Source organism: Triticum dicoccoides, chromosome 2B (assembly GCF_002162155.2).
Source record: "Triticum dicoccoides isolate Atlit2015 ecotype Zavitan chromosome 2B, WEW_v2.0, whole genome shotgun sequence".
NCBI lineage: Eukaryota > Viridiplantae > Streptophyta > Magnoliopsida > Poales > Poaceae > Triticum > Triticum dicoccoides.
Genome location: NC_041383.1, coordinates 689,639,875 through 689,652,314, shown reverse-complemented (window position 1 = coordinate 689,652,314; position 12,440 = coordinate 689,639,875).

The window sequence follows — 12,440 nt, the reverse complement described above, 5'->3', positions numbered from 1 at the left end:
TCATGATAAATGTTTATTATTCATGCTAGAATTGTATTAACCGAAAACTTAGTACATGTGTGAATACATAGACAAACAGAGTGTCCCTAGTGTGCCTCTACTTGACTAGCTCGTTAACCAAAGATGGTTAAGTTTCCTAGCCATAGACATGTGTTATCATTTGATGAACAGGATCACATCATTAGAGAATGATGTGATGGACTAGACCCATCCATTAGCTTAGCACCATGATCATTAAGTTTATTGCTATTGCTTTCTGCTACCTCTTGAAGAGGAAAGGGTGATGCAGCAAAGTAGCGTAACTATTTCCCTCAGTTTTTGAGAACCAAGGTATCAATCCAGTAGAAGGCTCCACGCAAGTCCCTCATACCTACACAAACAAACAAGAACCTCGCAACCAACGCGATAAAGGGGTTGTCAATCCCTTCACAGCCACTTGCGAAAGTGAGATCTGATAGAGATAATAAGATAAGATAAATATTTTTGGTATTTTTATAATATAGATTGGAAAGTAAAGATTGCAAAGTAAGATAGATTGGAAACTTATATGATGGAAGATAGACCCGGGGGCCATAGGTTTCACTAGTGGCTTCTCTCAAGATAGCATAAGTATTACGGTGGGTGAACAAATTACTGTCGAGCAATTGATAGAAAAGTGCATAGTTATGAGAATATCTAGGCATGATCATGTATATAGGCATCACGTCCGCGACAAGTAGACCGACTCCTGCCTGCATCTACTACTATTACTCCACACATCGACCGCTATCCAGCATGCATCTAGAGTATTAAGATCATAAGAACAGAGTAACACATTAAGAAAGATGACATAATGTAGAGGGATAAACTCAAACAATATGATATAAACCCCATCTTTTTATCCTCGATGGCAACAATACAATACGTGCCTTGCTGCCCCTGCTGTCACTGGGAAAGGACACCGCAAGATTGAACCCAAAGCTAAGCACTTCTCCCATTGCAAGAAAGATCAATCTAGTAGGCCAAACCAAACTGATAATTCAAAGAGACTTGCAAAGATAACCAATCATACATAAAAGAATTCAGAGGAGATTCAAATATTTCTCATAGATAAACTTGATCATAAACCCACAATTCATCGGATCTCGACAAACACACCGCAAAAAGAGTTACATCTAATAGATCTCCAAGAAGATCAAGGAGAACTTTGTATTGAGATTCAAAGAGAGGGAAGAAGCCATCTAGCTAATAACTATGGACCCGAAGGTCTGTGGAAACTACTCACAACTCATCGGAGAGGCTATGGTGTTGATGTAGAAGCCCTCCATGATCGATTCCCCCTACGGCGGAGCACCGGAAAAGGCCCCAAGATGGGATCTCACGGGTACAGAAGGTTGCAGCGGTGGAAATAGGGTTTCATGGTGCTCCTGGATGTTTTCGGGGTACGTAGATATATATAGGAGGAAGAAGTAGGTCGGTGGAGCCACGAGGGTCCCATGAGGGTGGGAGGGCACGCCCACCCCCCTAGGGCGCGCCTTCCACCCTCGTGGCCTCCTCGGCTGCTTCTTGACGTCCACTCCAAGTCTCCTGGATTGCGTTTGTTCCAAAAAGATCGCTCCCGAAGGTTTCATTCCATTTGGACTCCGTTTGATATTCCTTTTCTTTGAAACACTGAAATAGGCAAAACAAAAAACAACAATTCGGGCTGGGCCTCCGGTTAGTAGGTTAGTCCCAAAAATGATATAAAAGTGTAAAGTAAAGCCCATAAACATCAAAAACGGGTAATATAATAGCATGGAACATTCAAAAATTATAGATACGTTGGAGACGTATCACTTTCTTCATGACTTATACATGTTCTTATGACTATGAGATTATGCAACTCCCGAATATCGGAGGAACACTTAGTGTGCTATCAAACATCACAATGTAACTGGGTGATTATAAAGATGCTCTACAGGTGTCTCTGAAGGTGTTTGTTGGGTTGGCATAGATCAAGATTAGGGTTTGTCACTTCGTGTATCGGAGAGGTATCTCTGGGCCCTCTCGGTAATGCACATCACTATAAGCCTTGCAAGCAATGTGACTAATGAGTTAGTTGCGGGATGATGCATTACGGAATGAGTAAAGAGACTTGCTGGTAACGAGATTGAACTAGGTATTGAGATACCAACGATCGAATCTCGGGCAAGTAACATACCGATGACAAAGGGAACAACGTATGTTGTTATGCAGTTTGACCGATAAAGATCTTCACAGAATATGTAGGAGCCAATATGGGCATCCAGGTTCCGCTATTGGTTATTGACCATAGAAGTGTCTTGGTCATGTCTACATAGTTCTCGAACCCATAGGGTCCGCACGCTTAACGTTCGTTGACGATATAGTATTATATGAGTTATGTATGTCGGTGACCGAATGTTGTTCCGAGTCCCGGATGAAATCACGGACATGACAAGGAACTCCAGGTCGGTCCGGAGGTAAAGATTGATATATGGTATAGTAGTGTTTGATCTCCGGAAGGGTTTCGAAATTCACCGGAAGGAGTTCCGGATGTCTCCTGAAATGTTTGGGTACGAGAACACTTTATTTGGGCCAAAGAGGAAAGCCCACGAGGCTTTTGTAAAGTGCAAAAGGAAGTTTTGCGAAGACCAGAGGCTATACGCCAGGAACCCTGGCATCTAGGGGGTAGACGTCGGGAACCCTGGTGTCTAGCCCTAGAGTCCGAGAAGGACTTTTGCCTTTCGGGCAAAACCGACTTTGAGGAGGCTTTTACTCCAAGTTTCGACCCCAGGGCTCAACATAAATAGAGGGGCAGGGCTAGCATGAAAGATACATCAAGAAACACCAAGCCGTGTGTCGGCAACCCCGTCCGCTCTAGTTTATCCTCTGTCATAGTTTCCATAGTGCTTAGGCGAAGCCCTGCGGAGATTGTTCTTCACCAACACCGACACCATGCCGTCATGCTACCGGAACTCATCAACTACTTCGCCCGTCTTGCTGGATCAAGAAGGCGAGGACGTCATCGAGCTGAACATGTGCTGAACACGGAGGTGCCATACGTTCGATACTTGATCGGGACGGATCATGAAGGTGCACAACTACATCAACCGTGTTGATAAAAACTCTCGCTTTGCGATCTTCAAGGGTATGAAGATACACTCCCCCTCTCATTGCTATGCATCTCCTAGATAGATCTTGCATGATCATAGGAATTTTTTTGAAATACTGTGTTCCCCAACACCATCAGTCTGTCTGCAAGCTGCAGCGATGAACCGTGGCCGTGTAAGGAAGGGCACGTGTCATAGTAGAGGCGCGCACGTAGGATGTCATGCAGTCCCGTTAATACCGTGTACACGTACGTACAACGGCCAGGGTGCAAGAAATTAAATACGGCCACGTACGTACATACGGGCGGGGTCTCGAATGCCTACTCGCGCATACGTACGGACAGGGATCATGTACATGGCTAGGTCAGAATGGAGAAACTACGTCGTTGTCGTGTTCATCGGGAGCCAACCGGCTTGGACAGAACAACCGATCAAAACGAGGCCTGGCGTACCGCAGAATGGAGGAAACGACCTTGTGTTCGATCGTCCATGGCCAAAACGGGATCCTGTTCATTGGGAGGGGTCTAGCGTACTCAAAACAAAGGAAACATACTTCTCTTGGACCTCCTACGGTCGAAACAGGGTCCTGTTGATCGGGAGGGGTGTGGCGTATCGTAAAACAGAGGAAACGGACTTGTGTTGGAGCGCTAGGGTCGAAGGTCCTGTTCATCGAGGAGGGTGTGGCGTACCGCAAAATGGGACTCCACAGGATACTGTTCATCTCCACCGTCGACCTCCTCCAGCCTCCATGGGGCTACTATTCATCCACCATCGACCTCCTCCAGCCTCCACCTGTGACTGTTCATCCACGGGCTCCTGTTCATCCAGCCTCCCCCGCTCCTCCACTGGCTACTGTTCAACCAGCCCTCTCCACGGGGTCATGTTCAACCATCCCTCCATGGGCTACTATTCATCCAGCCCTCCACCGACTACTGTTCAACCAGCCCTCCATGGGGTCATCCTGTTCATCCAGCCCTCGACGGGGTCCTGTTCATCCACCCCCAACCGGCTCGACCGATCGGGGTCCTGTTCATCCAGCGGCAATGGCCTCTACTACCATGGGGTCCTGTTCATCCAACCCCACACCGGGGACTGTTCATCCACCCCCCCAACAACACTCACTATTCATCTAGAGGCAGCATCAATCGGCTTCAGTTAGCAACACTAGCGAAGGAATCACGCGGGTTCAATTAACAGCAAGGGATCGACCGCTCGGGTTCAGTAACATAGCTAGTGCAATCGCTCGGGTTCAGTTAGAGCCCAACGCCTCGCTCGGGTTCAGTTAGAGTGCAACGCCTCGCACACACACACGCGTACGTGTACGAGAGAAACACACAAACCTCCGTGCATCGCTCGGCCCCGACAACCCACCGTAACCGGGAACACCCCGATATTGTACTCGCCCTCGCTTCTACCACATTTTTTTCCGTCATGGACGGCCCAAAGAATGTCATGCAACTGCATCTCCGGCCCGCCCAGGACGAAAAGCCCATTTTCTGTCATGTTTTTTTGTCATAGAAGTAGGAGCCCAACACATCTATAATGATACCTATTTTTGTCACAATTATCGTCATAGAAGTGTCGTAAGCATGACAGGAAAAAAATTCGTTCGGCCCAAAATGTCACAGATGTGTCTTTTTTTGTAGTGAATTTTGTAGAAGAAGCAGTTGCAGAGCAAGTAGTAGAGCAGAATTATTCACCAGAAGTTGCAGAGCAAGCAGTAGAAGAAGTAGATGCACAACAAGCAGCAGAAGAAGCAATTGCAGATGAGGAGGAAGATGTGGAGCAGGGTGAAGAGGATGGCTCTGTTGCATATGACAGTGAAGGGGAAGTTTCTGATGCTGAAGTAAATGGGAGTGAACAAGGATCAGACTATGCTGATGAGATTGTAGATAGTGATTATGATATCAGTGATTTAGATGATGATCTTAAAGAGGACACAGTGGAGGAGCCTACTGATGTTCATATTAGAGCAAAGCCAGACCCTGTACAAGGATCAGATGAAGCAGGTGCAAAGTACAAATTTAAAAGCTTTAGGAAGGAAGATTTGCATGATCCACAATTCAAAATTGGACAAGTTTTCCAGTCACCAGAAATGTTTAGAAAAGCAGTGAGAGGATATGCTTGCAAAAATAGATTTGACATCAAATTTCTAGTAAATGACAAGAAAAGAATTTTAGCAAAATGTCAGTCCCACTGCCCCTGGAACATTTGGTGTAGTTATGATAGCAGAACAAACTGCATGGTCATCAAGAGTTACAATGATGAACACAAATGTTCTAAGAAGTGGAAAGTAAAGGCATTTACTGCTAGATATCTTGCAGAAAAGTACTTGGAGTACTTCAGGGAAGATCAAGGAATGAACTTGAGAATTTTTGGGAGGTTAGTGCAAAAGGACTGGAATATGGCAGCTTATTGTAGTAAACTAAGCAGAGCAAGGAGATATGCATTGAAGATAATCCATGGAGATGAGGAGGCACATTACAACATGCTTTGGGATTATGCAAATGAAGTTAGAAGATCCACCCCTGGCAGCACTTTTTTCATTCAATTAGACAATGAATCAAGGTTCAACAGATGCTACTTCAGTTTTGATGCATGTAAAAGAGGATTCCTTGTAGGGTGTAGGCCCATAATTTGTTTTGATGGATGTCATTTGAAAACTAAGTATGGAGGTGTGCTTCTGTATGTAGTTGGCATGGATCCTAATGATTGTATCTATCCTATGGCACACTGCATTGTAGATGTTGAAGATACTAACACTTGGAGCTGGTTTATGAGAACACTGAAACATGATCTTGGGATTCAGAACACCTCAGCATGGACTGTCATGTCTGATAAGCAAAAGGTAAAGATATGTACATAGTTACTTACTTACATATGGTAATGTATGATACTCACTTACTTATTGACTGACTTACAAAACTTGCATGGCCTAATAAATGCTGTAGAGCAACATTTTCATGACTCAAAAGACAGATTTTATGTCACGCACCTTTGGCAGAATTTCAGAGAGAAATACAGAGGAGATGTTCTGCAAAACCAGCTCTGGAAGATAGCTAGGTGCACCACAACTGATCAGTATGAAGAATATATGGAAGAGATGAGACTTCTTGATAGTGAGGCTCATGCTTGGCTTGTAGAGAAGAGGCCTAACACTTGGGTTAGGGCATTCCAGACTGATTTGCCCAAATGTGATATTTTACTAAACAACAATTGTGAGGTTTCTAATAATTAAGTGGTACTTTCATATGTTCATTTACTTGCTATGTGTTCTTCAATTGTTCATGTACTTGCTATGTGTTCTCTCTTCATACCGAATCAAGTATTGTTATGTTTTCAAATACTTGTAGATATATTTTGGAGACTAGAGACTTGCCAATCATCAACATGATTGATAGAATCAAGTCACAACTTTCAAGCAGACATTATAACAAGCAGCAAGAGGCTAACAAATTTAATGGTCCAATCTGCCGAAAGATCAAGAAAATGCTTCTGAAGCACATAGAATGGTCTAATAGTTGTTACCCTACTAATGCTGGAGAGGGAATCTTCCAAGTTTCTTCACATGGTAGGGACTACATTGTGGAGCTGCAGTTCAAGCCATGCACATGCAGAAGGTGGCAATTAACTGGCATTCCCTGCCCCCACTCCATATCTTGCTATAGAGATGAACTAATTGATCCTGAGGAAATGGTGCACAAGTGCTATGATCTTTGCAATTTCTCAAAAGCATATGCTCACATTATTATGCCTTGCAAAGACAAGAGGGAGTGGCAGAAAATGGGTGGTTGTGTAATTAAGCCTCCTTTGTATGAGAAGAAACTAGGGAGAAAGGCCAAGAATAGGAGAATGCAACCAGAGGAGGTAATAGCAAAGAAAGGAGGGAAAAAGATTACAAGACATGGCACAATTATTCATTGCAGCCATTGCAACAATCCTGGACATAATAAGAAAGGATGCTCTACCTTCAAGCAAGGCCTACCTGCAGCAAAACCTATGCAGAAGCAAATGAGGAAGAGGACAAGAGCAACATTTGAAGAACATGAACCTACTCTGTCATAGGTAACATTTGCAAATATTTCAGTGCTCGATACATCCATTTTACCTTGTGGCTACTATTTTAGTGCTCGATGCAACCATTTTACCTTGTGGCTAATATTTCAGTGCTTGATACATCCATTTTACCTTGTGGCTAATATTTCAGTGCTCGATACAGTCATTTTACCTTGTTGCAAATTTGTAGGCTACAACACAAGAACAAGCACCTGGACCATCAATGACACAGGCAAGTGAGGAGCCTGTTGTCACACAGGAACATGACATGCCTCCAATTGGAGCTCTTCATCCACATTCAATGATGGAAATCATGAGAAATGAGGTATATCCATTGAACCTTGTCAAAAATATGATCTTGCTGTGAAATATTTCTCATGTTTCACTACTGTTACAGGCTCCTATACAAAAGAAAAGAAAGATGCCAGGACCATTGCCTGAAAGCTCTTTCCTCAAAGAAGCTAGAGTTGCAATGCCATCTGTAGGCAGCAGCACTGCAACAAGATTTGGAAATCTTGCAGCTATAGTTGAAGTAATGAGGGAGGCCAAGCAGCAAGCCAATGAAATATTGCATAAAAAGAGGTGTGCTAAAATCCTAGCACAAAGGGAAGCTGCTGCTTTGCAAAAAGCAAGTGAATCCCTTGCCAAGAAACAAGCTAATAAGGCCAAAAAAGCTCAAGAAAAAGAAGCTTTGAAAGCAGAGGCAAGAAAAAAAGAGAGAGCAAGAACTTGAGGCCAAGAAGCTTGCAACAGCAGCTAAAAACAAGAACTACTAGAGGCAAAGAAGAGGGCTGCAGAAGAGAAGAAAGCAGCAGCAGAAGCAAAGAAAATTACTGCACCGCAGAAGAAAGCAGCTGCTGCAGCAAATAAGCACAAGAAAGTTAACATGTTCGATGAATTCAGGTCCTGAATGACCATTTAATGTAATGGATCAAGTATTTTGCAATTTCTAGATGTTAAGACATGCTAAACTGTGAACCTTTCAGTACTATATGCTTTTGAACAACTTATGTGTGTTATCAAGGAGCTATGAACGACCAGTTTCTGCTATGCTAAAGAAATGGTGTTATCAAACATGTTCTTCATTTGTTCAACAGTAAAATGCATGTTCAGTTCAGTACTGTTCTATGTTATCAACTGCACATTTTCAAATTTCAATGTTGTTCCTTCTTGTCAGTGTTCAACAGTCAAATGCATGTTATCAAATGCAAAATGTCTGATCAGTTCATGCCATATAATAACATTTTCCACTTCTCTAATTTGCAAAAGAAAAATTGTCTCCACAAATATTACTGGCACAAAGGTTTGTATTACCACTCACATCAAACAACACAAAAGTCTCCTTCTTACTTAGTGCAATAATTGCCAACATTGACAGCACTCACATCCTAACTAGAACTAACACTAACACAAAGAGAATTGCAAATAGTAGTACAACTGCTATCTTCATTACAACAACCAAGTCTACAACATCTCCTGGAAGTGATTTTAGCAGCAGCAGCATCTTCATCATATCTTCAGGATCCACTTCTATCGTGTTCTTATTTTTCTTCATCTCTACTACTTTACTATCCACAGATTCACCTCTCAGATGTCCATGTTTCTTCAAATAATCAATGTAACTAGCTTCCCAGTGCCAAAAGTTGCAAGGTTGCTTCCCTACCTATTTGACAAAATCAAGAACATATCTCAAAATCAAATCAAGAACAAACCTGAAAATCAAATGAAAAGGGAAGTAGAGTTAACAACAACATCCAGTCGATGTTCTTGTACTAACCTTATGATTCATACACTTGTACAAGATCCACCCAGGATGCTTTTCAGTGGTGGACTCAAACCGCCTAATCTGGCGAATCTTGCAATTAGGGCATTGGATCAAAGGGAGCCAACCCGCATCGGCCCCCGATGAGCTACCCGCACCGGACATGGCGGCCCAAACCAATTTGTCACCGCAATTTGACGAGAGGTAAGAGGAGCAAAGGATGCAGCTGTTGGATTCGAGTGACAGGGGGAGCAAATGAGAGATTGCACTAGGGATTTAGCAGGCGGATGAGGGGAACGAGAGGGGAATCGGCTGAGAAGAAACCCTCCGCGTGTCCTGTACACCTGGCAAGTCCAAGTGTTTTTTCGTCAAATTCGTCCACGTGCACGTGATACGGGCCGAAATGGTATGGGTTACTGTATAGTGACCCAGTTCAGCGAGCCCGGTGACCGTAACTTGTGATTTCGTGAATACAGTGACCAAAGTGAACCCTAGAGTCAAGTTCAGTTACTGTAGATGTAATTTTCTCCAGGCCTAGCTATCCCGGCCCGTTTGGCCAGCTTTGGTTGGAGTTGCCCTAAGAGCATCTCCAACAGCCGCACTATATAAGCGTCGTGCTGGAAAATCAGGGTTTTTTGCGCGCGCTACTGCTCCGGGCGCTCCAGCGGAGGCGCAAAAACTGCGCACGCGACATATCTAGTTCAGCGCGTGGGCCGAAACGCCATCGCGCGCCGCTTATTTGCTGCGCCAGCTCCCGCACGCTGGACTCTCGAGCGCTCACTCGCAACCCACCTACCCCATCCAGCCGCCACTGCCCGTGCCACCCCATTTATTCTGGCGACCGTTCCGGCGCTTCCCCGGCCTATCCCTGCGCCGCGACGGCTTTCTCCATCTCCCACTAGTCACCGCTGCCCGTCGCGCGTGGCAGTCCTCCGACGAACAGCGCCCGACCGCTCTCTGCCACTCGGCGGCCGCAAGGTGTTCGACAAAACGCCCGCAAGGTATGTATTGCTCAAACTTCACAGTTTTACATGAATTTGGTGCATGTTGATTGTAGTTTTTATAGCCTAGTTTATTATATTGAACATTGTAGATGAGTTCATCGTATGATTCTTCCAAAGAAGAATTTGATATGGAAGAGGAGGAGGATCTTGCAATGATCCTAGCTATGCACATCAATAAAAAACCGAAGCACAGTGGTTTGGTTTTGGGTCGGCAGAAAATTTGGAGGAATAGGATCGGTGCCCACAATAGATTGATGAGGCACTATTTTGTGGAGAATCCCGTGCGAGTGCGGCGGAGGGCTGAAAGGGTGGCCCATTTTGTTACCTCCTATCATGCCATTCGACGTCCCACAGCGCATGATGATCTTCAGAAGGATCTCATTGAGTGGTGGGCTTGGAATGGCCGACAAAGAGCATCATGATTTGTGCATTTGATGTTGTATTGTTGAACTATTTGTTGTATTGTTGAACTATTTGTTGTATTGAATGGTAAACTATTTGTTTGAGTTGTAATAACGAAATTGAACTATTTATTGTTGATTTATTTTGTTTGTGTTTGATCTTTTTGCTTGTGTTTGGAGCGCATATGTTGTTTGTGCGAGAGTCGCGCGCGCTGCTGGAGCTACGCGCGCGCTGCATTTTACCGCGGCTGCTGGAGCCAGCGCTGGCCGCCGCGCCAAACTAGGCGATGAGCACGCTGGAAAGTAGTTTTTAGCGTGTCGTGCGTTGGGCGGCTGTTGGAGATGCTCTAAGAGCATCTCCAGCCGCGCCCCCAACAGGCCCTCCACAGGCGCTTTTTTAGCCCCGGTGGGCGAAAATCGGCCCACTCGCGCCCCCACGATCTCATTTAGCGCCGGTTTGGGCTGAAATAACAGCGAGCACACCCAAGCCGAACCCGGCATGCTGGGGGCGCCGGCACAAGCGAAAAGGGGCGTGGGGCTGCTCCATCGGCGAGAGGAGGGCCTTTTCCCGCCGTTTCTTCGCCCTTTCCCTCCGGCTTCCCTCGTATTCTCCATTCGTCCCGCCAATCTCCTCCTCTTCCCCTCCCGGCCGGCCGCCATGTCGCCGAAGAAGTATGTAGTCCCCCGCGCTGCGACAGGTGCGACCACCGCTGTCGCCCAGCCGAAGCAGAGGAAGCCGTCGTCCAAGCCCCTGGGCATGTCGAACACCGACTAGAGGGCGGAAGTTCAGCGTCGGGAGGCTATCACCGCCGACCGGCGAAACAGGGCCAACACCAAGATGGCCCGGGGCATCGCTGCTGCTGCAGCGGCGGAGCAGGGAGAGCGCTCGGACGAACAAGCCGAGGCGGCTCATGCCGGGATGATGAATCCACCCGGCGGCCATGCCCCGTACGTGCCCTGGAGCCAGCAGAGCGTTGGTGTGGCACCCCAGCTCAGAGCAACCGGTTTACCATGCATTGCCAGCCCAGAGACCTTGTCTTCTGGCAACACACAACATCTTGGTACAGAAAACAACCGCTTTATTGATGCTAGCGGATCAAAAATTATATTACAACAGGTGGCGAGGCCAAGCGGCACACACGGTGCGGCTGAACAATATGTACATTATTTAGTGAACATAAAGGGGCCTCGATCATAACAACTACGCGACAGCGGAACAACGTCGTAGCGAAACTCCATAGCACAGGGACACCAATGTGGACACGATCTAGACTTGGACATCACTCCTTTCCAACGAGACTTTCCTGAAATCTAGCATGACACGCCAGGTCAGTACATTGAATGTACTTGCAAGCTCACAACAAGCATAAACATAATGACAAACAATATCATGACAATTAACCAATTCATAATAATGCAACAATATATCCAACATGTTGTGACCATGCTCTTGTGATAAAAGTCCCTCGGACTAGCTTACCAACCGTGATCGCTCTTGGATCGCAAACCTTCCAACCTCAAGGTATCAACTAGAGACATGTCGTGATCCTTCCGGCGATCACAACCACGACCAATATTTGGTCCTAAACGGTAATCCTTCCGGCGATCATAACCACGACCATCATTTGGTCTTTAAACGGTGATCCTTCCGGCGATCACAACCACGACGAACACTTGGTCTAAAACAACAAGATGACCTTTCCGTCATCATTAACAGTGCAAAAGTTCATAACTTAGTGTGCAAAATTTATTAAATGTTGACCCATGGTGTGACCTACTTTCGAGCGTGTCCGTAACCGTGGACTCGGCTATCGATAGATTAATAGACTCTGTAGAGGTAGCGCACTGTACCCACACACGGAACCCATGGCCTCGCGCTCCCATTCGGGTGGACCAACGACATTCCGATGAAACCCCTCCATTGCCATGACACTCTCCCGGCCACTCCGACTCACTCCCCATCGGGCTAGTCCTGGGTGGCCCCGTGTCTACCAACTACACAACGACCACCGCCGTGGCCAAAACATAAACGATCCCACACGGGGACCCGGTACCATAAACTCAACAACGGGCACACAAGGTTATGTCTGCTTACCGGGCCAGGGTACCGCACGCCCATAACCTTACC